The sequence below is a fragment of the Sminthopsis crassicaudata genome, chromosome 4, assembly GCF_048593235.1.
Source record: "Sminthopsis crassicaudata isolate SCR6 chromosome 4, ASM4859323v1, whole genome shotgun sequence".
NCBI lineage: Eukaryota > Metazoa > Chordata > Mammalia > Dasyuromorphia > Dasyuridae > Sminthopsis > Sminthopsis crassicaudata.
In genome coordinates this window covers 113,250,391-113,277,274 of record NC_133620.1, presented here as the reverse complement: position 1 = coordinate 113,277,274, position 26,884 = coordinate 113,250,391, and the positions used below count along the sequence as shown (strand labels likewise).

The 26,884-nt window shown below is 34.1% G+C and overlaps 1 protein-coding gene and 1 long non-coding RNA gene across 15 annotated transcripts in view; both read left to right on the top strand.

Moving 5' to 3' along the window:
* Positions 1–26,884, top strand: part of ESRRG (estrogen related receptor gamma) — a 657,723-nt gene that overhangs the window by 262,108 nt on the left and 368,731 nt on the right. The gene's annotated exons all lie outside the window — the stretch shown is intronic.
* On the top strand, positions 1,028–23,127 carry LOC141565705 (uncharacterized). The gene is made up of 2 exons (XR_012489098.1): positions 1,028–2,532; positions 20,860–23,127. It is a non-coding gene; the product is annotated as an uncharacterized LOC141565705 (long non-coding RNA).

Genomic DNA, 26,884 nt, shown 5'->3' with positions numbered 1-26,884 from the left:
GTGATATATTAAGGTGATGGAATACTATTATGCTGTAAAAAATGAGGAAATGAGTCATTTCAAGAAGACATGAACAGATGCAGAGTGAAGTAAGCAAAAGCAAATTTATACTATACCATCAACATTGCAAAGATGAATAATTTTCAAGACTTTTATAAACTGATAGAGACCAAGTCATACAATAACAATAATGTAAAAACAAACAACTTTGGAAGTACAAGAACTATGATCAATACAATATCCATTGTTGATTACAGAGAGCCAATGATGATTCATTCTATTCATTACAGAGGGGTTATGACTTTAGCATGCAGAATGTGACTATGAATGTGTATGTACAGTCATTGAAGGAATTTTTGATTGATTATATGTATAGGCACATCTATATGTATTATTTTCTTCTAAGATTTTTTTTCAATGAAGTAGGGATGAAATAGAGAGAAAATAGCTTTATGTTAATTTAAAAAATAGATGGGATTGCTTAATGTGTGAAATATACATGCACTTGCAGATGTATTTAATTAGTTTTACTTATTTTCTTTGTTACAGGAAGTAGGAGCAATCTGTAAATATTTCTAATGTAAAAATAAAAGATATTAATGAAACCTTTTTTAAAAAAACCACAAATTCCACAAGATATATTAAAGAAATAGTTTCATTACATTTTATACACAATAATTACATGTATTTTAAAACATTTTAAAATTTGTTTAAAATTATATATGTGTTTAAAATATATGTTTAAAATTACTCTTTATATTTAGAGAAAGTGGGAATATAAGCTGAAAAAAAATTTTTTTAAAAACTTATATGAAGGGGTGCCTGGGTGGCACAATGCATTGATCACTAGCCCTGGAGTCAGGAGGATTTGAGTTCAAATTCAGCTCAAGACATTTAATATTTACAAGCTGTGTGACCCTGGGCAAGTCACTTAACTTCAATTGCCCTGGAAAAAAAAGAAAGAAAGAAAGAAAGAAAGAAAGAAAGAAAGAAAGAAAGAAAGAAAGAAAGAAAGAAAGAAAGAAAGAAAGAAAGAAAGAAAGAAAGAAAGAAAGAAAGAAAGAAAGAAAGAAAGAAAGAAAGAAAGAAAGAAAGAAAGAAAGAAAGAAAGAAAGAAAGAAAGAAAGAAAGAAGGAAAGAAAGAGAGAGAAAAAGAGAGAGAAAGAGAGAGAGAAAGAAAGAAAGAGAGAAAGAAAGAAAGAGAGAAAGAAAGAAAGAGAGAAAGAAAGAAAATTAAAAAATTAAAAACAACTAACATGAGATACTAAGAATTCCTTTACTCCTTTACTCCTTTTTGATATAGTAGGAAGAACATTGACTGTGCAACCAAAGGGTTTGAGTTAAATTCTGACACCTGGCATATATTACCTGTGTTTCCTTGGGCAAGCCACAAACACCTGTCCTTATTTTCCTCAGCTGTAAAAATAAGTGTTGAACTAAGATTATCTCTGAGGTCCTTTCCAGCACAAGATCTCTGATTAGCTTCTCTCCTTCTCCATGTTTTAAAGCACACTGACACCATCTTACTTTCTTTCTTTATTTCAATTTCTGACGTTCAAACTCTCAGAGTTTTCCCAAAAGCATTGCTTTTCTTGTAACCTTTCAACCATTCTTTAATTACTGATTCCTTTCTTACTTTCTACAAACATATCCAAGTATCCCTCATTCCTCAAAAAAACAAAAAAAAAAGACAAACCCAACTGATTTTATTCTCCCATTCTCTCAAATACCTATCTTTCCTCTTACAAACTTGGGGGGAGATCTCTATAATCATTGCCTTAATTCTTCTCTCATTGGTGGAAGTGAATAGATATGAAATATGTTATGAAGGTGGAAATGACAAAATTGGCACCATACTATATATGTGGATTGACACAGAAAGCGAACCCCAGAAAATGGGAGGATGGTGGTGCTTTCACCAGAAATAGGGAAAGAGGGGGTAGGTTTAGATAAAAAGATAAATCATTCCATTTGAAACATCTTTGAAACTGAGATGTCTATGGCACATCCAATTTAGAAGGTACAACAGATAATTGGCAAAGTATATAAATTTGTGATTGAATCTCAAGAGAGATAATAGGGTTGAATATGTAGATCTGGGAATCATCTGCATAGAGATAATTAAACCCACAGTGGTTGGTAACATCACTAAGTGAGAATGTAGATAGAGAAGCGGTCACTAATCAGAGCCTTGGAGTATACTCATAGTTAGTCAGAATGGTATGCCTGATGATCTCACAAAGAAGACCAAGAAGAAGAAGTCATAGAGGTAGCAAGTGAGCATGATATAAGACAAGAGCAATATCCCAAAAACCCAAAGAGAAGTTTCCAGGAGGAAAGGACAGTCAGCAGTATGAAATGCTGCAAACAGGTTGAGAATAATGAAGACTCTTCCACCAAGATACCACTTTAATGAGTCACCTTGTAATCGTATCATAACAATAGCTTTTTAATTTGTATTCCTGCCTGAAACCTCTCCCTACTCCAAAGCATTTCCCACAAAACTGCTCAGATGATTTTCCTAAAGCACAGGTAAAACCAAGGCACTATCTTATTAATAAACTAATAGTTCCCTATTACTTATAGAATCATATATAAACTCCTTTGCCCTTTAAAGTTCTTTAAAACCTAGGCCCACTACCTTCCCTAACCTTGTTACACATTCTTCCTTTTCTTACCCTTTGTGATCCATCCAGATTTGTCTTATTGTTGGTTTTTCCCTTACATTTATATGTAGCTCTTCATGTCCAGTCTCCAAGTTTTTGCCTTGACTGTCCTTCATATCTGGAATCCACTCTCTTCTCATCTCACTCTCTTAGAATCCTTTGTTTCATTCAAAATTCAGCTCAAATTCCACCTTCCATATGAAATCTTTCCTGATCTTCCCAGCAGTTAGTACACATTCCACTCTAAACCCTCAAAATAAAGCCAGCTGATGTACTATGCCCTTTGCCTTCATCCCCATAAATTATCTTGTATTTATTTATAGTTTGTTTATGAGCTAACTTGAAGGAATGCATAATGGATTGACTCTGTAACCCCTCTCAGGAGAAACTTACTAAAGCTATATTATATAGAAAGGATCTCAGGTAGGGGGATGTCCCACTATTGATAAAACCACAGATCTAATTTCTACCCTTATTTTGTCAAAATATTTTATATGTATTTATCCCCTGGAAGAACATAAGCTGCTTGAGGGAAAGGACTAGTTTACTTTTGTCTTTTTATTGCCACACAGTCGAGATGATTTTGTCTTCACACAGTGCTTAATACATGACAGATACTTAAATGCTGAACCATTGATTCTGTAATCCTTTTCTCAACCTTTTCTCACATTTTCCTGCTTTCCTAAAACCTTGTTTGATACCAATAGATCAATGTGTCATGTTTCCCTCAAACCAAATGAGATAGTATTTGTAAAGCACTAAAAGAAGTCAGTCTGCTCAGTAAAGATTTCTTAAGTGCCAGGTACTGTGCCAAGTGCTGAGGATACAAAAAAGCAAAAAGATAGTCTGTGTCCTCAAGGAGCTTTCAGTTTTGGGTGAAACAATAAGCAATTGTTACAAAGTTACAAGTAAGCTACATATGGGATAAATAATAATTAACAGAAGAAAAGTAATAGAAGTGAGGGGGTGGGAAAAGTTTCTTGTAGAAGAAGAGGTTTTAGTTGGGACTTGAAGGAACTGGGAAGTAAGGAGGTAGAGATGAGGAAAAAAGCTATTCGAGCTGGTGAAAATGACTGGGGCTGAAAGTCTTGTTCATAAAACAGCAAGGAAACCAGTGTCCATAGTCTTAGCACAATCCCTGGCACATAGTAGGTGCTTAAAAGAATTATTTTATCCCCTTTTCTCTCTTCCCATATAGAGGGAAGTGTTTTTGGTTATGAAGACATATTAAGGATATTGTAAAAGTGAGTGGTTACTCTAGATGGGAGATTGAATTAGATGACCTCTGAGGTTTATTCCAACCTTAAAATTCTATGATTCTCTCTTCCAATTATGTTTGTATCTGAGGGCAAAGTCATTTGTCTTCATTCTAATACCTGATGTTACCAGAAGGAAAAAAAACAGTATGTTTAGAAACCTATGGAAGTGAAGCCAGTTTTGGGGGGTTGCCAGCTCTTTTATTTACTGCTGTATTGTGTGGCTGTCACCAAAAGTTTTAGTTAATGTTGTCATCCTCTTTTATGAAGCAACTTCTTTGGAAACCACAAATAAAGCTTCTATAACTCTGGCTCTGCTTATAACTGAGCCCAAAATAGAAAGCAGTGCATGTGCAGTTATCCATTTTTCCTAATGTGATATAGTGTTGTTGTTCTTTCCATTCTGGTCCTTGACACAGGTCCAAGAGTCAAATCTCTTGTGCACATCTGGAGAAAGCTGAATAGCTCCAGATTTAAGAGAGCTTTGGGGACAGAGGGCCTGGGTCTCTGGGAAGAAGAATCCCCTCTGCTGGTCCAGTGATTTGATTTTGTGAGGCAAAAGCAAAAATTTTATTATTTAATTGTTATTAATATTTAAATTGAGTTAAGCAAAATTGGGTTGCTTTGGGGGGGCTATATTTCAGTTTCCCACTTTCTAGCTACTTTTGATACCATATATAGACTTGTGTTAATTTTTTTGCTTATGGTCATGATACTTGTCTTGATTGGTGATTACATTTCTGTAACCAAAAATTTTTGGTTAATCCTGCCCAAACATCATAAAACTGAGACATTTTCAGTATCAAACTGGAGTTGACAAATGTAGTTTCTCTTGGTAGTGCATAGCAAAATGCATTAACTAACTCAAGGCTGGGATTTGAGAATATCTGAGAATAGAGAAGCCAAGAAGAGGTAAAACTTTAAGAAAGTACAGTAGTCAACAAACTCAGAAGTTTAGTAATGCTGATTTATAAAGATACTATAACTTTTAAACATGTACTTTACATCTGAAGGACTGCAGTGGGGATTTAAAATATGACTATTTAATTTTTTTAAATTACATAAATTAAGTGAACGGCCCATTAACAGGATGCCATCAGGATCACATGGCCAATTCAGATCAAAGTTATATTGTCTTGCCTGCTGGATTGGAATAAGAATTAAGAAATTACTATTCCAGAGTGGTGTTGGACATTGCTACTCATTTACAATGATATTCTTCACTGATAACTACCTGGAACTCTGCTACTTTGACAGACATTCCACTGAATCTTCTTCATGGTGCAACCATCAGTAGAGGATATTAGTGGGAGAGAAACTGTTAATGGGTCATTCTGTCTAAGAAGTCTTATCTTGTAGGCACCTCATGTAAGCAAGCCGTTGTACCGGATGAAAGGGAGCACAGTTTGGACAGACATTGAACTTGACCTTTTTGTCCACTTTGTGAACTAATGGTTCATAGCAATAGATACTAACCCCACTGGAGCCAGTTGAATGTCTTTCTCAATTCCTAACTGGCTGCTCTTCCTGTAACCTGGCATACCCAAGCTTTTTATTTTAAGCATGTGTGTCACCAGTAATCAACTTGAGTGGTGCATTTTAGGAATCGACCCTGTTCAGCAAGATTGAATATCCTGTTAAGTCTGCAAAGCACCTAGCATGTCATTGGCACTCCATTCAGAGTTTAAGTAAGGATAGAGACAGACCTATGCAAACAGACTTAACAATTTTAGGGAGCACTCTCTTTATTATTGTTTACCAAAACAGTTCATTGTTATTATTACTTTTTTATTTGGTGATTTCAAATTTGTGTCTGCTTTTAAAAGTGGTTAAATTATTAATAAACAGTTTTATCTGCTATCTTCTTAAGCACCCAGAGGATGGACTAGAATACTTGACATTTCATTTACAGCAATGAAGAGATAAAAGAAATATATTCTTATTCTTAACCAGTGTTTATACCTTTTATTTAGTTGTGTTACTATTTGATTTGACTTTATTCCTATACAAATATTCCCTTTTCTTTCAATTCATTAAAAAGTAAAATTATACCTCCCAATTACCTCAATTAAATTCAACAAACATTTGTTAATAAATCATTTAACAAACTTTTAAAGCATCTACTATGTTCTAGACACTGTGTGAAATGCTGGTAATGGAGAAGAGGGCAGTGTCTATCTGAATACAGATATTTGAATACATGTATATATACAAACAAAGAATTCCAACTGTCCGAGCTCTCAAGGATGCCTACTATGTACAAAACCTTGTGTCCAACATGATAAATATGGAAATATGTTTAAAAGAATTGCAAATAGTTGGCCTCTATGAGATTGCTTATTGTCTGGGAGGGAAGACTTAGGGAAGATAGAGAGAAAAATTTGGAACACTAAAGCCTTACAAAAACAAATGTTGAAAACTATCTTTATATGTATTTGGAAAATAAAATACTATTAAAAATTAACAAATAACAATAAACCCATGCTCTGTAACAGTCAGTAGCTTCTATTGATGGAGAGCTGTGGGACAGATATACAGATGAGTAAACATAAGATAATTTGAAGATAGGAAGTAGGGAAGGAACTAACAACTAAAGATTAACAATAAGCTGTATGGTGTTGATTTGCATTTGTATTACACTCTACAATTTTCTGGACTTCTTTGTGCAGAAATCATATTTCCTAATGATTTTTTCATTCATAATTTTTTAATCAAAATTTTTTTTCCAGCAACTAGAGGTTTTTTAGGAAAGTTCTCTTATAGGCAACACTTGAAGTGTTGAAGTCACAAAGAAAGCTGCATTTACAAGAGATGAATGTGAATTTGGTTGAGAAAAAAGGTTGAGAGACAGGGTTGAGAGACAGCCGAGGCAAAGGAACAGAGATAGAAAATGGAATATCATATACATTGTGCCAGTGTCCACTCTAGATTCTATTGATCTTTTCTACATGTCTGTAAGACTTAGAGCCAATGCTATTGTTGTATTTAATCCTGTGACATTGCATTGTTCACATTTTTTATATAGGTTAATTGTATTTCCCCAACTAACTAAAAATCCTTCTTAAAATTTTCCTCAACTAACTTCTTAAAAGCAGAGATTTTAATTATACTTATTTATTCCCATAATGCCCATTATGATATTTTTGCAGATACCTGGGACTTAGTAATTGATGATTTATAAATTCAGTATTTATCAGTTCAAAATCCAACAACCTATGTGTGAGCAATACTCTTTCTAGATTCCAGAGGAGATACAAAGATATATATGATAGTTCTCTTCTTAAAATAGCTAAAAATATAGTAAGAGAAACAAAACAAGTATTAAGTTAAATATAATTCAAATTAGAATATGACAAGTACCTAGAAAAACTGCTATGAAATCATATAAGGGAGAGAAATTATAATTATTATAATTTAGTTATTATAATCTAGGAAACCTTTTCTGATGGCATTTGGGATGAATTTTGAAGAATGAGTAAGATATTAAGAGATCATAGAATTAACATTGTAATAATGATAACTAAATGTATAGCATTATGATGTGACAGGCACTGGGCTAAGTGCTTTACAAATATTATCTCATTTAATCTTCACAAAAATCCTGATAATTAGGTGCTATTATTATCCCTATTTTATAGATGAGGAAATGCAGGTGATTTGCCTAGAGTCACATGGTTAGAAAGTATCTGAGGCCATATTGGAACTCAAGAATTTCTGACTCCAAGTCTGGTGCACTATCCACTGGGTCACCTAACTGTATGCAAATTGTAGGAAACATTGTAAAAGGGTGGCAAATATTTGGGGAAAAGATGATCATAGAACCTGAGAACTGGAAAGAACTTAGGAGTTCTTATAGTCCAGTGTTCTCATTTTAGACCTGAGGAAGTAGAAATCCAGTGAATTAACCAGTTTGTCTTTAGCATAATATTTATGGTGATTGGGGGTAGGGGTTGGGGAAGAGACATTGTGAGGTAAGGTTGTAAATGTAAAGTGTCAATTATAGAGGGCTGATAGAATGATGGTATACTCAGAATTATTCAGTATCCCTGTATCAAATGCCAATAGAGTCCATGTGGTACTGAGTAGATTCTACTGCCCCTTAGGAAATGTAAAGTTTGTACTTTTCCTTAAAATTTTTTTAAACCAAAGAATAACCAGTAATCTACATTCAGTAAAATCATTATGATGGTTTTTGAAGTACTTTGAAAACATGGCAACAGATGCTAATGAATGGTGCTATATCAGTCACTCACCAGATGGCTCACAACCCATCTCCCTTATTAGTTTGATGCAATAAATCCGCATTTCCCCTTGAAACATTTTCTAGATTGTATCCATAACTTTCCCTTCACATAAATATGGTTTTACCCATATATTTGGGTATATATGCTTATACCCAAATAAATATATATATATGTGTGTGTATATATGCAAATATATGTTTATATATATATATTCATGTGTATATGTAAATATGAATACACAAATGTATATGTTTATATATATACACATATAATTCAGATATATTTTTACACATCTGGCTTCAATAAGATCAAAATATAATTATGGTTATAAATTATATTTCTTGATTTAAATTTATCTTGCAAGACTAATCCTTAATTTATGAACTGTGAACCTTGAAAATGTAAGGAACAAAACTTTGATCTTTATTCTACTGAAACTTTCCTTTCCAAAGTTATCAGTACTCTTTTTAATTACCAAGAAAATACTTTTCTCAATCCTTACACTTGACTTCCCTATAATCTTTGACACTGTTGATCAGCCTCATCTTCTGGATATTCTCTTGAGATTTTTTTTTGGTTGTTAACTGCTCACTCTTGTTTGATGACACTCCTTATCCCTCTACCTTAACATATTTTGCAAAGGAATTATAGTCCTAGTTTGTGTGTAGGAATTCCTTAATATATCACAAGCCTATGAGGCAAACAATGCATATAATATTATATCCATTTTAAGGCAATATTATGCCCAATTTATAGCTGAATGTTGAGTAAATTCCATTACTTGCCTAAGGTCATACATTGACCAAACCAAGAGCTGAACATTAGTCTTCCAGTTCCAAGCTTGGGGCCCTTTCCTTGGCAACAAGTTTCTTCTCAAGGAAGATGAAGTGTGATATGACTACTAAGTATATCAAGTGAAGTCTAAAACTATTAGTTTTTCTTCTTAAAAATTAGCTTTTATAGAATCTATGTTCTGTATGAACTGCTTTAAAGAAGGGAAAATCTTGATAGGTTTTGTTACCAATGCTATGTAGCTATTTTGAATGTTTCAGTACACAGCTCAGACACACAAGCCTTTCTTGATTTCTTCTTTCAACACTTCCTATTTACTTTATATACATTTTGCATCTATTTAAATGTTTACATATTGTTTCCCTGATGGAAGGTAAGTTTTTGCAGGGCAGGGACTGTTTGAGGTTTGTTTGTATATCTATTGCTTAACACAGTGCTTTAGTACCTAATAGACAGTTCAATTTGTTTTCATCTCTAAATCCTTGCCCTGTTGTCCTGTCAGTACTCATCCTTTGCCAAACCTCAGTCCTGAATAATTCCAGTTTCCTCCTGTTTCTGTTTCTGTTGCAGAACTGGAACTGGTCTGTAACTCCTTGGGAAAGGTATCTGAAGTCACTCCTCTTACTCCATTCTAAACTCTTTCCAGTCTGGCCTCATTCAATTGAAACATCCTTCTCCAAAGTTATCTGTACTCTTTTAATTACCAAGAAAATATCCTTTTTTTCAATCCTTACACTTGACTTCCCATAACCTTTGACACTCTTGATCAACCTTCCTGTTCTAGATACCCTCTCTCTTTTTGAGACTTTTTTGTTGTTAGTTGTTCTCTCTTATTTCTCCTACTTGTCAGTTCATCTTTTTGGGGATTCTTTTGCTTCTTCTTCATCCAGGTCCCATGTTTATCTTCAAAGGATAAGTCCTGAGTACTCACTCATTTACCTCTGTCCTATCTCAGTTGATGAGTTCTTCCATGAATTCAATTTTCATCACTGTGAAGATTATTCTCACACCTGCATCTCCAGGATTAATCTCCTGAACTTAAGTCTTACCAAAACCAACTGCCTCTTGGACATCTTGAACGGTATAATACACAGACACCTAAAACTCAACATAGCCTATTTCAGACATATTCAAACAAAAGCCTATTATCTTTCCTCCCATACCTTTCATTCTTCAGAATTTCCTAATTACTGTCAAGAGCACCACCATTCTGTTTGTCACTGAAGCTTGCAAATTCTGTCCCATACTTGACTACTCACTTGCATTCATATATGTAATCCATTGTCAAATTATGTCATTTCTATCTTTACAATTTGTCTTAAAGGGGCAGCGAGGTGGCGCAGTGGATAGAGCACCAGCCCTGAATTCAGAAAGATGCGAGTTCAAATCTGGTTTCAGACACTTAACACTTCCTAGCTGTGTGACCCTGGGCAAGTCACTTAACCCCAGCCTCAGAAAAAGGAAAAAAAAAAAACAAAAACAAATAAACAAATAACCAAAAAACAATGTGTCTTATAGATGTAGCCCTCTCACATAGCTACCTGGTAGAGATGCTCATCACTTCACACTTGGATAATTGTAATAGGTATCTATTTGGTCTCTCTGACTCAAATCCCTCACAATTCCAATTCAGCCTTCCCTCGATTGCCAAAGTGATTTTCCAAAAGTTCAAATCTAATCACATCAATCCCCAACTCATTAAACTCCAGTAGCTTTCCACCAGTTCCAGGATGAAATGTAAACTCCTCTTTTTGTATTTAAAATCCTTCATAACCTGATCCTTTCCTGCCTACATTTTACTCTCCTTCACATACTCTGTGGTCTATCAATTATTGACTTTCTGTCCTTGACATGACACTCTACCTTCCAACATTGTGCTTTTTTATTGTTCCATGTACCTGAAATATTTTCCTCTTTCACCTCTGCTCATGGATTCCTTTGAAATTCAGCTTGTCTTATTCCAATGAAGGCCATTCCTCCAACCTCTTCCATTAAAGCCTTTCATATAAACTGACTATATCTTATTTATACACTTCTTAAAATCTTTTTTCAACTTCCTTAAAATGTGATCTCTAGGCAGGATCTGTGGTTTTGCCTTTGTGAACTCAACACTTAATAAATGCTTTTTGATTGACAGACAACTATACTATGTATTCACATTATCTGACATTAACTGTACCATCATTGCAGCAAGAAAATCTTTTTTGATTCTTTCTTAATTCATTCCTTTCTTATTCTCCACAGAAACTATTCCAAAACTTTCCTTTCAACTACTCTTTCTCCCATTCTCCTGAGGACTTCATCTCTTAATTTATTGAGAAAATTGAGATTCTCTGTGTGTATTGGTTTAGATAAATTACAATTTTTTCCAAGTGGTTGTTGATTTTCCTTTAATTTACTGTGCTAAGGGTGTGTCCTCAACCTCAACTAAAGATCTGCTCTAATACCTCATCGTGGTATGGAACTGATCCTGAACCTTAAAAGTCTATGGTAGAAAGAACCGAGCTCTAGAAACTCTACCAAGCTAAAAAGGTTGTTCAAAATATTGACTTGGTTTTAGACTGGTTGAGAGACAAAGAGAGAGAGAGAGAGAGAGAGAGAGAGAGAGAGAGAGAGAGAGAGAGAGAGAGAGAGAGAGAGAGAGAGAGAGAGAGAATATCAAAGGACCAGCCTATCTAAATTCTGAAAGGATAATTGGTTACTAATGATTTTCTTTTGAAATCTCCAACAACTCATAAAAACTATTTTCTAAATCATGGAGACATTGCAATATGCTTTTGTGGGGATTGAGGTTAGGGGAATAAGTAACCACAAGAATGAAATCATGGATCTTGTCAAATATTGAAAATTCCCCCAAGTCATTTATGTTCTTGACTATGAATTGTTGACATTTTTTCATTTTTAAATTTGCTAATAAAGTGTAGGGAAAGAGGTTCCTATTCAGAGAATCAAACACAAGTTTGTCCTAAGATTTGGGATTGTTTGAATCAATAAACTGAAGGCATTAAATTGAGTGTGAAAAACTTAGATAATCATGTTGGGAAGGAGTAGAGTACTTGTACTTCAGCCATTGGATGAAATGAAATTTTGATACACAGGAAGTTTATTAGAATTGACTTAAGAGCTTTAGTCATGCTCTCTGGATCTCGCATAAAATAGAAAGGCAGTTTGGATTTTAGCTTTTGTGTGACAGGCCAGCTCAGTCAGTGGTGGCAGTAGTGACAACCAGACTTCTGTGAAAGAATTCTGAGGAGAGGGGAGATGAGAAGAACTTCTGTTTCCTCCAACCCCCTGCTCTACACTTTGGCCATAGGATAACCTTATTTACTTAGAGGGTCAGAGAATTTGGACTTCTAATCAGGGCTAAACTGATCAGTACCTCATTAGATTATGAAGCTGATGGTTGATAGTGATGCCTACATTGGACCAACCAGATCTATCATGGAAAAGTAGTTTCAGGATTCTATAAGGAGCCAAGCAATAAATTACACCATGCCTTATGGAAAGCTCAGAGGATATCATGAAGGGAAAAAAAAAGTACTTCCAACAAAAGAGAGCTGTGAATTATACCTTTCGCACTTGTATTTTCTAAGATTATACCCACATTTTCTGGATTCTGTATGTACTTTTGGAAGAGCCCTCATTTTGGCTCTATGTTTTATATGAACTGTTCTTCTTATATCATTTTAGTAAATACTCATTCCTAAAACTTAGTTAAGTCTGGCTAGCTAATCACTCTCAACTGATACTGAGGGAATCCCACTAGTGGGGGCTTATGAGCAATAACATTAAAAACACATCAACATCCCAATCCCCTAGAATAATCTCTAGAACAGTAAGGAAATAAATATCCAGCTGCTCTCTGGAGACACAGACTGCCAATACAAGTGGGAATTGGGAGAGTGAGCCCTAGAACATATGGTATACGTTTATAAAGTGTCTCCTCTGTTCATTGTAAACTGTGGAGGAAATAGAAAGATAATTAAGACATAGTCACTGTATTCAAGGATCTTGTAAACTAGCAAAAGAACTATAACATTTATATTAATATGTAATACTGTTCAATAAGGATAAAGTAATTATAATACAGAATGGATATGACCCTCCCCAGGAGGGTAGTAGGAGGTAGTAGTAGGAGTTTAGTCAGTCCCTAAGAGAAATAATAAAATTATAAATTTTATATCTAGAAGTGAACTAGAAGTCATTTGGTCTAACCTTTTCATTTTGAAATTGAGGTTATATGATTTTTCTGTGGTCACAAAGTTAATATCAGAGCCAAAATTTGAACACAGATCTGCTGACTCCAATTCCAAAAGGTACTATGCAAGGTCAAAAGAAGGAAATATAATTTCTGATTGGGGGAATCAATGAACAATTCATGGTTGAAATAGCTAAATGCCTTTGAAAGAAGGCTAAAATTTCAAAAGACAGAGATGAGGTATAAAGTTTAGGGAATAGGGGCAAGGAATAATTGGAATAAAGGATGTTAAATTATTATAGACAGACTGAGTATATAGGTCTGTAGAACTAGAAGAGAACTTAGGAATAATTCCCTGTTGCAATTCACTCAATTTATAAATTTGAAATATTACCATAAATTAAATCTATGCATCATTCTCCTATTTTCATGCAGAATCAGGTCAAGAATGAAGGCCTCTTGATTCTTAAATCAATACACTGTTACTCTGTTATTCTGCCTAGTTTAAATACCATATAATTGAATATGGAGGGGTGAGGTGAGACAACTAAAATATAGGAAAATGTCAAGTTATAGAGAGCCTTGAATGTCATACTAAGCTATTTAAACTATAGAATTTGATGTCTTGCTATGGTAGTACAAATATTATTACCAAGCTCCAACATCAGAAAGATTTTTCTACTCCATTGACTGGGTATGTTATTCCTTCTCTGAAACAATTCTGATAAGAGTTAGGTTCACTCAATCCCCTTCAGTGCCCCCCTTCTTCCTCTCTACTATTTTCTTGCCTTTTTTATGTGAGACAATTTACTCCATTCTTCCTCTCCCTTTTCCTCTTTCCCAGTATGTTTCTCTCTCACACCTTAATTTAATTTAATTTTTAAAAGATATTGTCCTTTCATATTCAGCTCACATCTGTGCCCTCTACGTATACTTCTTCTCGCTATTCTAATAATGAGAAACTTATTATGAATTACAAGTATCATCTTTCCATGTAATTATGTGATATTTCAGTCTTCTTTTTTTTTCATTCTTTTGATTTTGTTTTATTGTTTCTTGATTTTTCATAGTCATTAATTTCCATTTGTTCAATTGTATTTTGTAAGTGAAGCTTTTGTATTTCCTTTCCCATTTGGCTAGTTCTACATGTTAAAGCATTCTTCTCCTCATTAGCTTTTTGTACCTCTTTACCACTTGGCCTGGTCAGTGTTTTTTTTTTGTTTTTTTTTTTTTGTCAGTTTTTAAAGATGTTATTTTCTTTAGTATTTTTTGCATCTCCTTTACCATGCTGTTAACTTATTTTTTATTATACCTTTTTATTGACAGAACATATGCATGGGTAATTTTTGCAACATTGTCCCTTGTACTCACTTCTGTTCTGACTTTTCCCTTCCCTCCCTCCACCTCTTCCCTTAGATGGCAGACAGTCTCATACATGTTAAACATGTGTTAACTTATTTTGCATGGTTTTCTTTCCTCACTCTCATTTCTCTTCTCAATTTTACCTCTATCTTTTTTACTTGATTTTCAAACCCCTTTTGAGCTCTTCTTTAGCCTGAGACCAATTCATATTTTTCTTGGAGGCTTTGGATGTAGGATCTTAGACTTCTGAGTATGTTTTATAATCTTCCTTGTCATCATAGTAACTTTCTAGGGTCAAAAGTTTTTTTTTTCCCTTGTTTGCTTATTTTTCTACCCTCTTTCTTGATTTTTAATTCTTCGATAAAGTAGGCCTCTGATTTCAGGGTGGAGGGCTCAATGTCTCAATCTTAAAATATTTTGCTGCCACTGTTTTCAAAGATACTGCTAAAGACTTACAAGTTTTCAGCTCTTCCAAGATGGCATGAAATAAGGAGAGGTGTTTACTACCTTCCCGGCCTGTGCTCTGGCCTCTGAGTGACCGCAAGAACTCATTTTTGTCCTAAAATTGTGACAAGGATTCCTGTTGCACTGTGGCTACAAGGCTAATGCTCCTCCTCTCCCTAAGACTGCCACCCAAGACTGCATCCTGGACCAGAGGATGGGCAACCCATAATCCTGCTTCAGTGTTAGCAAAGAGACTCTGGTAAACTCTTTCTGACCAATTATTTGAGCTATTTTTTTTTTGGCTGAGAGCTCTGGAAGCAGCTCCTGCCTCTGCAGATTCTATTGTATACTTTATGAAAAATAATCTTTATTACAAGGATTTCTCATTGGGTATGAAAAGGAGAGGGGCATATTCAGGAATGAATGATTTGTTAAAACAGTCATCATTAAAGCCTTTTAAAAATAAGCATTCTTGAGAAAATTTATTTTCTTAAATAGTTTAAATTTTGTTCCATCAATCTTGAATACACCATTAATTTGTATTGTATAGAAAGTTTTGTCCTACTCTCAGTTATCACAAATCTTTAAATTTATGTGATATTAATTATTTTCTGGGAATGTAATCAATCTAACATTAGGCTGGACAATAAAGATGTCTTATTAATTAAAAGTAAAATGGTGTAAATAGACTTCATTTGAAGATGTGAAAAGGTAGGTAGGGCAGCATGAGGACAAGAGAACCAGAATGCTAAATCCTTACTTCGGTAAAGAAAACTGCAATAGAACGGATGCAATTACTGAGGGCAGCCATTTTGTTGTTTAGAAAATTTCATGACATTAACCCTCTGGTGATATTGTCACAAACCGGGGAGGGGGACGGGGAGAAGAATAACATACTGCCCTTACTCTGCTGTGTCTGCATTAATGCAGCATTGCAGCAGCTGCTTTCTTTTTTAAACAGCATTTTTGTTGGTGATGGTATTGTAGGGCTTTTTTTCCCCCTGTAGAGTAAGCTAACCAGATTTACAGTTTATAAAACTGGGACAGCCTAGCAGGGGACACAACTTTCCATGAACCGTCTTCTGGGGATAATATCAGTAATCGGCAGACTGCCATGACAATTTTAGAGAGAGATGAATTGCAATGTGTGCATTCAACATTTTTTTGGTTTGTTTGTTTGTTTTGAAGAGTGACAAAGTGTCTGTGTTTGGTATTTACTTTCATCAAAACTGCAACACCATTTGCCAAAAAGTTGAATTCCAGCACAAGCTTCTGTAAACTCTTGAACTCAAAGTTATTTAGAGACTGGGACAGATGGCAAGGGCAGATTTATTAAAGAATACCTAAATGGATTTGATCACCAAGGGTTCTACTGCCTCCTATTTTGTCTTTAGAGGCAAATTATGTGTGCTTAATGCTAAAGTGATTATCCACAAATACCTGTCTTTGATCCAGTTCATATATTGTCTTTTATTCATTCATTTATTTATTTATTCGATAAATATTTACAGAATGCCTAACGAGAGCATGACATTGGCTGGTTTGAGAGTTGTATTTGTTGTTGTTGTTTTAAATTTAGTTAGTATTTCTAATAAGAAATCATTTCATCACCAATACTACCACCATCATCACTACCATTATCATTATCATCACTGAATTTTCATGCTGAGAGAATCCTTGAAAGGTCATCCAGTCTACCCTTTTCCCATTTCAGTGGCCATCATCATCATCATTGGTCTCATACTCATATCATCTAGGCCAATTAACCTATTGGATTTTAGTTAGAGATGATGACAGAAAAGTGACAGTTCATCCTGGTCAAGGTCAATTCTTTTGCTCTAAAGAAAAGCTGTTGCCTGGCCATGAATCAACACTTTAGCCCCAACCCACGTAATTCATTAGTGGACCATAGGGAGCAAATGAGAACATGTAAATGACTCAGCACTAAGCCTTCACCTCCAGATTAGCAACTGCTATAGCTGTAGTGGATGCAGATAGAAGTTAAAAAGGCAGGGGCAGGGGGGGGGGGGGTTCCTAGGGTTCTAGAACATTAGTCTTTTAAGGTAATATTTGTGTTTGAATAACACTTTCTAGAAAATACAAATTAATTATTTTTCTTTTTAATTTTAAATTGAGATTTGAATCAGAGGGAGTAAAAAATTAATCCTGGCGAACTGAAACTTTTTAAATGAAAAGATAAAAAAAAAAAATGTCAGCTCAAAGGAATGCCTAGAATTAGGCATTTCTATTATTATGGCAAATGATTAGGAAACATTTCATCCATAGGTGGGACCTTTTTTCTACCTTTAATTATAGTGTAGGCAAGTATCCTTTTCTCTTATGCTGGTGCTAAAACCCAAGCTGTTTCTTATAGAACAGGACTCAGTGGAGATAATGTGCTAAAAGTGAAAGAAATTAGAGTCAGAGGATCTATATGGCTGACTGCATGACCTTCAGCAAGCCAGAAGTAGTGGAAAGAGCATATGTTTTGAAGTTAAAGAGCCTGATGATTTCCAGTTCTACATGATTATTGCTGGGATCACATTGTGCAAAACTCTTACTTTCTCTGGCCCTCAATTTCTTCATCTATAAAACGAAATGGTTGTATTAAAATACCCTTTCAGATATAAATCTATGATCATCTCATAGGAGGGGCATTTACTTACTTTATTACATATTAAATTTATTTCACACTTTTCTCAAAATGACTCAATAATAATATACGAATGATACAGAGCTATAACAAGGGTAGTATGACCATTTTGCTCCAAAGGCATCAAAATTTAGATGGAGCTGACAGAATCATGTACTCCTTCACCATCATGGGAACAATTGAGAATAATTTTTTGGCTTTACTAACTAGATAAGATGATGTGTGATTTATATAATTTTAAGGTTTTAAGGTTTTTTTAAGGTTTTATTTGCAAATTCAAAAAAAATTATAGGTTTGTTTCTCTCACAAAGAAAGATGTCTGTTTCCTCATTGGAAAAATCATAGTATGCAAATATTAAAATAAATGCAATTAAGGGCATATTACTTTTAAAAAAAAAGCAATACAAAAAAAGCAAATATTTGTGTGTGTTCTGACTAGAGATTTTTTATGTGTAAATTTAAAATACTTAAATATTAACAAAGTTAAATTTCCTGAAATCATCATATAAAGTTAAAATATTACTTTTAAGAAACTGGATTTGAAATATCTTGAGTTCAGGGACTTTTGTGTCTTTAGCTTCTTTAGTTCAGTGCCTTTTTCTGATTGGGTAATAATAATTAGCATTTATAAATTGCTTTAATGTTGGAAGAATTTAACATATGCTGTATGAGCCTCACACTAGCCCCATTTTACAGACAAGGAAATTGAGACTGAAAGGTTAAGTGATTTGCTTTATATAGCTAATAAATAACTGAAGAACAATTTAAGTTTAAATCTTCCTGGTCCCCCAATATAGCACTTCATCTACTATGTCTCATATCTGATTCATTAACTAAAGCTGCTTTTCTTCCTATAGAATAAAAAGATTACAGAGTGAGGGTCTTTTCTTTTTTGTTGAATCACTTTATAGAGCCAACCATTATGATTAATAAAGGTGGTCTACCCATTTTGAAACAAATGAATGGAGAAAGTGATAATTATAATTAGAGCATTTATTTAAAAAAAAAAAGATGAAGTTTAGAAAAACCATTATGAGAAAAAGATGGAAAGAAATAAGTTGCTTTAATTTTTTTTTTTTATTCTTTGGATAGAACTTTGAATCCAGAGGAATCCAGAGGAGACCCTTTTTAGCGGTTTGACACATTTTAAAGCACATAGCCATTGGCATGTTTTGGTGATTTTCAATGAATCTCTTTGCTTCATGTAAAAATAGAGATAATAATATTTACCTTATAAGATTATTGTTAAAAATGCACTTTGTAACCTTAAAACCCTATACACATATTTTATTATTGACTGATTGATTGCTAGTAGGCCTATTTTATTGTCAGATTCCATAGCCTGCTTCCTAATTGTTGAGTAAAGAAAGCTTAGCTTGGCTGATGCCTTGTTGACATACAGTCCATTGCCTGAGGTAGAAATCTTTCTAGCTTGGTGGATCCACTAAAGCTTATATTCCAAGGCAGCTAGATGAAGCAATAGATAGAGCAGCAACACTGAAGTAAGGAGGACCTGAATTCAAAATCTGACCTTAGACATTTCCTAGTTATGTGATGCTAGACAAATCACTTAACCCTAACTGTCCCCCAAAAAAATTAGGAAAAAAAAAGAACTCCTATATTCCACTGGCATAATCTTTGAAGATGCATGAAGAAGCATGAATAGAATCTACAACATGTGAGGCAAAGAAGTAGGATATGAATGCTCCAGTTAAGGCTGGAGAGAATTATCAAAAGAAGTTTAGTTACTAGGCAATGATTTTTTCCTCCACATCAATTTATGAAGACAGAGTAATAGCATATAAAATGATATTAGTTAGTGCTGGTATATGCAAGAAAAAAAAAGATCATTGAAATGTTGAATTAAAGTTTAAACTGAATCTAGTATCTAGCTCAACTAAGTGGTGCAGTGGATAGAGTGCTGAGCATCTAAATTGAGAGCCAGAATCAGAAAGACCTGTGTTCAAATCCAGGCTTCGGTACTTCCTGTATCCTCCTTCCTGTAACATCCAGCAAGCCCTGTTCCATAAGAAACACAGAGTCACTTAATCTCTTTTGCCTCAGTTTCCTCATTGGAAAATGGATAATAATAGTACCTATTTTCCAGGATTATTCTAAGGAGCAAATAAAATGATTATAAAGTTCTTAGCTCAGTGCCTGGTACATTGTAAGCTATATATATATTAGCTATTATCATATTGCCAATAATATATTCACATGAGCATAAATATTTAAGATCTTCACATATACATATATGAATGAATGAATGAATGTCAGAGCTTTACTAATAAGTATAACAGATATAACTTTAAGCACTGGGAATATAAATAAACACAAACAGGACAGTATTTCTTTCACAGGTAGCTTATATTCTCATAAGAGATGATGACATAAAAAGGGAGCTAGAAAATTAGGGGTAAGTTTGGCAGAACACATGTAAGGGTATGGCTTAGAAATGATTGGAAAAGGACATGATAACCAGTTTATGGGAAGGATAAGGTAAAATCTCATCTTAGAACCTAAAGTCTCAAGTTTAAGTTCCAGTGAGAAGAAATTGAGAAAGATGACAAGAATTTAGTTTGGAAATGACTGGGGAAATGAGGATTCATATAAGTATATTTGGATTTGTTCAGCATATCTATTTATCCATTCATCTATCCATCTATCTATCTATCTATCTATCTATCTATCTATCATCTATCTATCTTTATCTATCAGATATACATATATCTATTAAAATATATAGCCACATATATCTGTATATTTTTATTCACAGAGGGACTTATACACTGAACGCACTCATACATAGGCAGTTGTTTTTGCTTAGTCATGTCCAAATCTTTGTAACCATTTGGAGTTTTCTTGGCAAAGATGTTGCAGTAGGTTTGCCTTTTCCTTCTCTAGCTCATTTTATAGATGAAGGAACTGAGGCAAACAGTGTTAAGTGACTTGCTCAGAGTCACACAGTAAGTGTCTGAGGCTCTTTTTAATTCCAAGCCCAGTGCTTTATCCAATGTGCCACCTAGCTGCCCATATATAGGCATATCTTTATTCAAAAAGTATATAATATTGCCATTTTGTCCATACAAATTAAGAGAATTGCGTGAGTCTGAAAAGAGGAAGTGATTTGTGCATGGTTACTTGTCTAGTAAATGTTGAAGTAGCTAAACCAGGATTCCTCTCAGTTTGAAAGAGGTAGAAAATGTTAAACAATATTTCTTGTTCTTAAAAATTACATTCACAGAGTTAATCATCTTCAGAAGATGTTTTTTGATGAGAAATGCCCAATGGTAAAATGTTAACATCAAGATCCAAGAAGCTCCTTATGTGCCAATTTTGTCTGCTATATTCCAAAGGTAAAATAGATATTCTGCAAAATGTCATGCCTTCCAATAAGGAGACTTTTATGTAACATTTCTGTTGGCATTATAATGAACTTCAAGCCCCACAGTTTCTACCCAATGACACACATTATGCCCTTTCATATTAAATATTTATATATTGTTATATAATTAATTAATATCTAATGCATAGAGACAGTTCATTGAAATTAGAAAGAGCTTTAGGTTCTTTTACCATGCATTTCCTTTATTCTGACAGAGTCATAATAGTTAACATACATATAACACTTTAAGGTTTGCATAGCACTTTACCTTTGTTCAGTCATTTGTAAACTCCTAGAAAGGAAAGTTAATATAAAGAATATATCCAGGACACTATAATAATATTTCCTTTGTAACATTATTTTAACTCTACTATTGCAAGTAAAACATTAAAAATAAAAGGAACTTCCTATGTTTGATTTGCTATATTGCTGACCTTAAGAAGCTTTGGGAATTTTTCATTCTCACTTTCAGTACTTTTTTGAGCATCTAAACTACATTTTTCAATTCCCTACATTTTTTTTCTACTTGGTTGTAGCATTAAGTTTTCAAAGATACAGAGAACAAAGGCCCACTGACCATAGATAGCTACAGTAATATGAGATCTGAAGCTTAGGTGATTCCCACTATAGCATACTATGTAAATGTGTTTCTGAAATCCTTAAGGTAAGACCTTTAAAAAAAGAATTGGACAGTTGTCAAGGATGGTTGATTTTTAAGACTTAACTACTTGAGCAATGTTCATTTAAAATAACATATGAGTCTCTCACAAAATGATCTGAGCTGAGCAAACTGCCACTTTGTCCTTTCCTCTCAAGGAAGTACCGAGCTACTGGGGATGCTGTGACAGACAATGAAACTTCTTTGGATGATTCTCACTGTTCCTTCCTGATAATGTTTTTGCTGCAGTGAGGTTTAAAACCTCAAACTCCTTTGGAAATATTATCAGACAATTTCCTTGTTGTGACTCTAGGGTTAAGAAGATCCTTCTTTTGTTTTTAGGAAAATTAAGATCCACTGAGAGACATGTAAAGCAAAGCTATTACTTCCTTCTGGAAATCCATTTCTCTATTTGAACTGCAAAAGCTTTTCCACTTCAGTTCCTCTTACATTGAGGTCAGTAGTCCATACAACCTCATATAGTGCTGGGACAATGTTATAAGAATGTTCTAAGGCATGTCACCTACTACTGCTCACCGAGTTATTTGACTTTGTAAGACACCAGATCATTTCCTCAGGCAGCAGCCATAAATGGTACTCATTATTTACAATTTTGATTCATCATAGCCAAGGGTAGATAACATTTGCAAAGCAAGCTGGGTAAATTCTCAAAATATCAGATTGGGAGGCAGAGTTTCTACGGACCACTGAAGCCACTTCCCTCCATACTCTGGAGATGCAGATTCCTCTATGAGCCATGAGAAAAATGCTTGATTTGTTAATCTCTGGGGTGTCTACTTGGATGCAGATAAAATCTACTCTTCAATTCTCCATTTGTTTTCTACATTGTTTGTTCTGGTACTAAAGACTTCACAATGAATATTTCAAGTTCACTTTAATGCTTTATTCTTTATACTTTTGTCTTGGGTTTTACTATTATCTAATATCTGATAAAATATAACTAGGAAAAATATAACTCCTCTTCTTTTCTCTTCACTCCTCTCCTCTCCTGTTCATCCCTTTTCTTCTTTCTCTCTTTTCTCCTTCTATATTTGGCTTATGATTATATCTGTATAAAGTACATTGGACTATATATCTGTGTAAAGTACATTATTGGACATGTCACTGCAAAGTAATGAGGTTCCATATATTTGGTTTTTATCTTATTTATTTCAAGCAAATATATTGGAATTTATACATTCAAATGAGAATTACTTTTTGATGCAAATGCATCAGGAGGTAACATCTAATCTGGACAATTAAGATGCCATTCTAGTGCTATATTAAAAAAATTTTTTTTGGTAAATTCACCCTTTTGTGTGTGTGTGTGTGTGTGTGTGTGTGTGTGTGTGTGTATAAATTTGCTTTTGAAATTACTCTGAGAGTCACTTTATAAGTCAACAGGGAAAAAAGCAGTCATTACATTACAGTTATGTCTTTAAAAAAAAAAAAAACCCATAGAGGATTTTCTAGCTTAATTATGTTCCTTATTTCTTTTTCAGATTTGATTCAAAATCATTTTTGGCTTTTTTGAAAGATCAGATACATCTTCAAAGGAAACTTTTTTTTAATTGTTGAAGATAGAAGAGTCTCTTGTTGGTTCTGAAGGCCATTCCTAAAAAGTTTTGGCCAAATAGCAGCATCCCTGAAATAAGTAAATGCTTAGAAGGGAATGTTACTTAATTTAGGATGATAAATTCTTGGATGTCCTTGAAAACTTGGTCATGGGTCTTTTATAGTCACATCAAGAATATTCACCAATTGTTTCTTGTGTTCAAGTCTTCTTAATTCCTTAATAGATTTTAACTCTTTCTAAGAGGCCAGACATTATAGCTCAGTTATGTTCTGTTGTATTTACCAAATGGCAGAACACTTGGACTGATTTAGAAGATCATTAAGGTTGAGATTCATTTCCCTAAATACTTAACAAATTGTGAGATTTTTGTGGTCTTACTATGACTTTGGTGAAACAGATAAGTATAGTTTACTTATTTATTTAAAAAAAATGGAGAATCACATTTCCTTCCCCGACTAATTAGACTCAATTAGTATTTGGAAAATACTTTGAAATTATTACATGATGACTCTTTACTTGAAATAATTGCACCAACCTATTACCTATAGTAAATTTTTAAAAAATCATGTCATTGACATAGAGAGCTGGACTTTAAGTTTGGGGAAGACCTAGGTTCAAGGTTTACTGAATTTAACTGCAGAACTGCAATTCATATCACTTCATTTCACTGTGTCTTAGATAACAATTGTTTGATGGAGGGAGTTTCCACATCAGGAACTCATGAAAATGTTTTGGTTTATTCCAGAATTCTGGTGTATAGTAATTAAACAGTAAAATGGCATTTTATATCATTTATTTGGTTATTCTTTTTTTAAAAAATAAACTTAAACATTCCTTGAAAGATAAGAAAATCTTTTTAAGAGATCCTATGCTTAGCTTTCAGAAAACCCTATGACTCTAGTCCCCAAGGATTTTTTGAGATATAAACTTGTTGCAAAATTAGATTTTTCTTTCTCCTTCTCACTTTTATATTGTGCGTGTTTTTAAAGGACTCTTTTTATGTTTATTTTTAAATATGAAACTATACGGGTGATATTGGTGCATTTCTTTTTATGTGTCCAGAATTTAAACCTGGAGGCTATAGAAGTACTGAAGTGAAATTGGCCATATACAGTTAATAAATTCTGAGCAGAGATGCATAAATCAGGGAAGGGTATTTTTTTAAACTTTTTTTTTTCCCAAAGGGTGTTGAGGAGGAGGGGAGAGAAGTATGTCTTTAGAGAATTGTTTTCTATCAGTTCAGAAAATAGAGAAAAATCATCCAGCAATACCCAGTGCTGGTTAGCAGATTGTCATTTTTAGGTTTGATGTTCAGGGGTTTAATTGTCTTTCATGTGAACAATGGCAGGCGCTCTCTGGTGTGCTATGCTAGCATGATAAAAGGGGGCCGTTCTTGCATAGCAATGCCTTTTTTTTATTATTAGCGTAAAAAATTAGCAAGCTGGAAGTCGTTAGATGGAGTTCCACTGGCATTAATTGTAATGCAGCCTGAATTTGTTTGCAGACCAGTGCGGCAAGACAATAGCAAGGGGATGGGGGATGAGAGTAAGGGGGGGAGAAGAGCAATATTAATAGCCTTTTACTTATTGTATCATTTTAGTGGGCCTTAATAAGGTGTCTGCTGTCAACTGGAATTTATTTTTTTAAAAAGAAAGAAAGACATGGTAATTGATGTATTGCAGTAAGTATGGATGAGGGCTCAACTTGATTAATGTATGAGTTGGCTTTTTAAGGCATTTTAAAAAGGCTTCTTAACTGGGTCTTAAGAGACTGGCACAAGCCCACTGTAAACTACCTCATTGCAGTTGGAAAACAGCCTGACAGCTGCTGATGTCTCTTGTGGCTTTTCTTTTTTTTTTCCTTTTCTGATCAGAGAAAACTGAAGTAATATAGTCCTCGTCAATAATTGCAGTGCTTAAAAATCTTATAAAGGGATTTCGACTCTTCCCTCTGGAGAGAACTTTCTAAAGGTTAAATTAGTTTTACTTGTGTGTGCTTCAAATCTCTTCACTTCCAATGAGGAGCAAGTTTGGTTTTTAAATAAGCTGTTAGGGTATTGCTTAGATTTATGTCTTGTTGGATATGTACTGTTTTCATATGTGAGATTGACTTGTCCTATAAGAGATTTCGAATTCAGACCAGTTTCTCTGTTCCCCAAAGGATGGTGCTTTTTGAAATGTAGTGTGTATGTGTGTGTGTGTGTGTGTGTGTGTGTGTGTGTGTGTGTGTGTGTGTGTGTTCTCTTGAATGTGTATGAATGTAGCAGGAACCTAGGGAAGTTTCCTTTGTATTACTTCTATCTGCCTATTAAACAACAGGTGCTGTGCCATTCTCTGAAACATACTCCTCTTGTGTACTTCATTTCATATTAGTTCCATGCTTTCTCTTCATTGAAAGTTTTTAAGAGAAAAATTAGATGTGGAGTGCAGAACACAGAGGAGTTTCAGGGAGACGAAAAATATTTGAGCTTCTTGTTACCCATAGGTGCCAACAAAATGCCCCAGATACTATTATACCCCTTTTGATAATAATAAAAAGACAGATATCCCAAGCATTCAGTGTTGGCTGAAACTACTGGGAATTTCTTTGTAGGGGAAATTCATTTTTATTCAGAACCATGGCCAAAACCTGAATTGAGATAAAACCCAGGAATATGAAAAGAAGTTACAAAGGAAGGTATTGGAAGGAAAAAACATTTATATTTACACATACACATGCACATATATACATATATGCATATATACCAACTTTTTACAATCCCCTAGATGGTCCCTTTTTACTAAACTGGGTTTTTAGAGTTAAACAACAATCAAATGATCATGTGAAATTTTGAGCAGATGGATTGGCAGTAGTATATTTGCAGCTGGGCCTATTTGGAACACAGGTGTTTCAGCTTGCTTGCTGACTGGTGAGCGGGGAGGCAGGAAACTCATTGGGTAGAATTACCTACTGATGTTTCCCAGAGAGAAGTCTACCCACTGTAAGTAATGTCATTCTGCTTTATTGCTTCTTTGGTTAGCTCAGTCTTTAGACATAAGTTAAAGGAGTCATATATATCATTTTGGAATAATTCCACTAATTTTTCCCCTAAGTAATAAGTTAGAAATATTAGCTAGACCATGACAGATTCTTCCTTTGGCTTTACAATGTCTAAGGAGAAAGTAAAATTATCTCCATTTTAAAGAAATTTTCCTTTTCATTTAGCAATGTATATAAAAGGTTTTGTATATAAAAATTTTATGTAAAAGGAAGTTTCAATAATAAAAAAGGAAATAGACAATAGAAAAGTTTGTCGACATTAATGATAATATTTCATCCAAAAGTTTAACCAGTGTAAATTATTTGCCAAAAAGAGACCAAAAGATCTGAGAAAGCATCTTAAACTTGACAGATAGAGAAGGATGGCTGCCCAAGGCAACATTCAGAATCAGAAAAAGAATAGAGAAAAATAGTTTAAAGAAAGCTTGATAAAATAGCCAACTAAGCAAGGTTATCCCAATAGTGTTCATGAATAAAAATGGAAGACTACAAAAAGGAAAAAAGATAGAAAAAATTGGTAAAGAATAAATATTTCAACAAAATTTCTTCAATCAAGAATGGGGAAACTCTAATGTCATAGGCCCCAAGGTATTTATGGAGGAGGTAAAAAT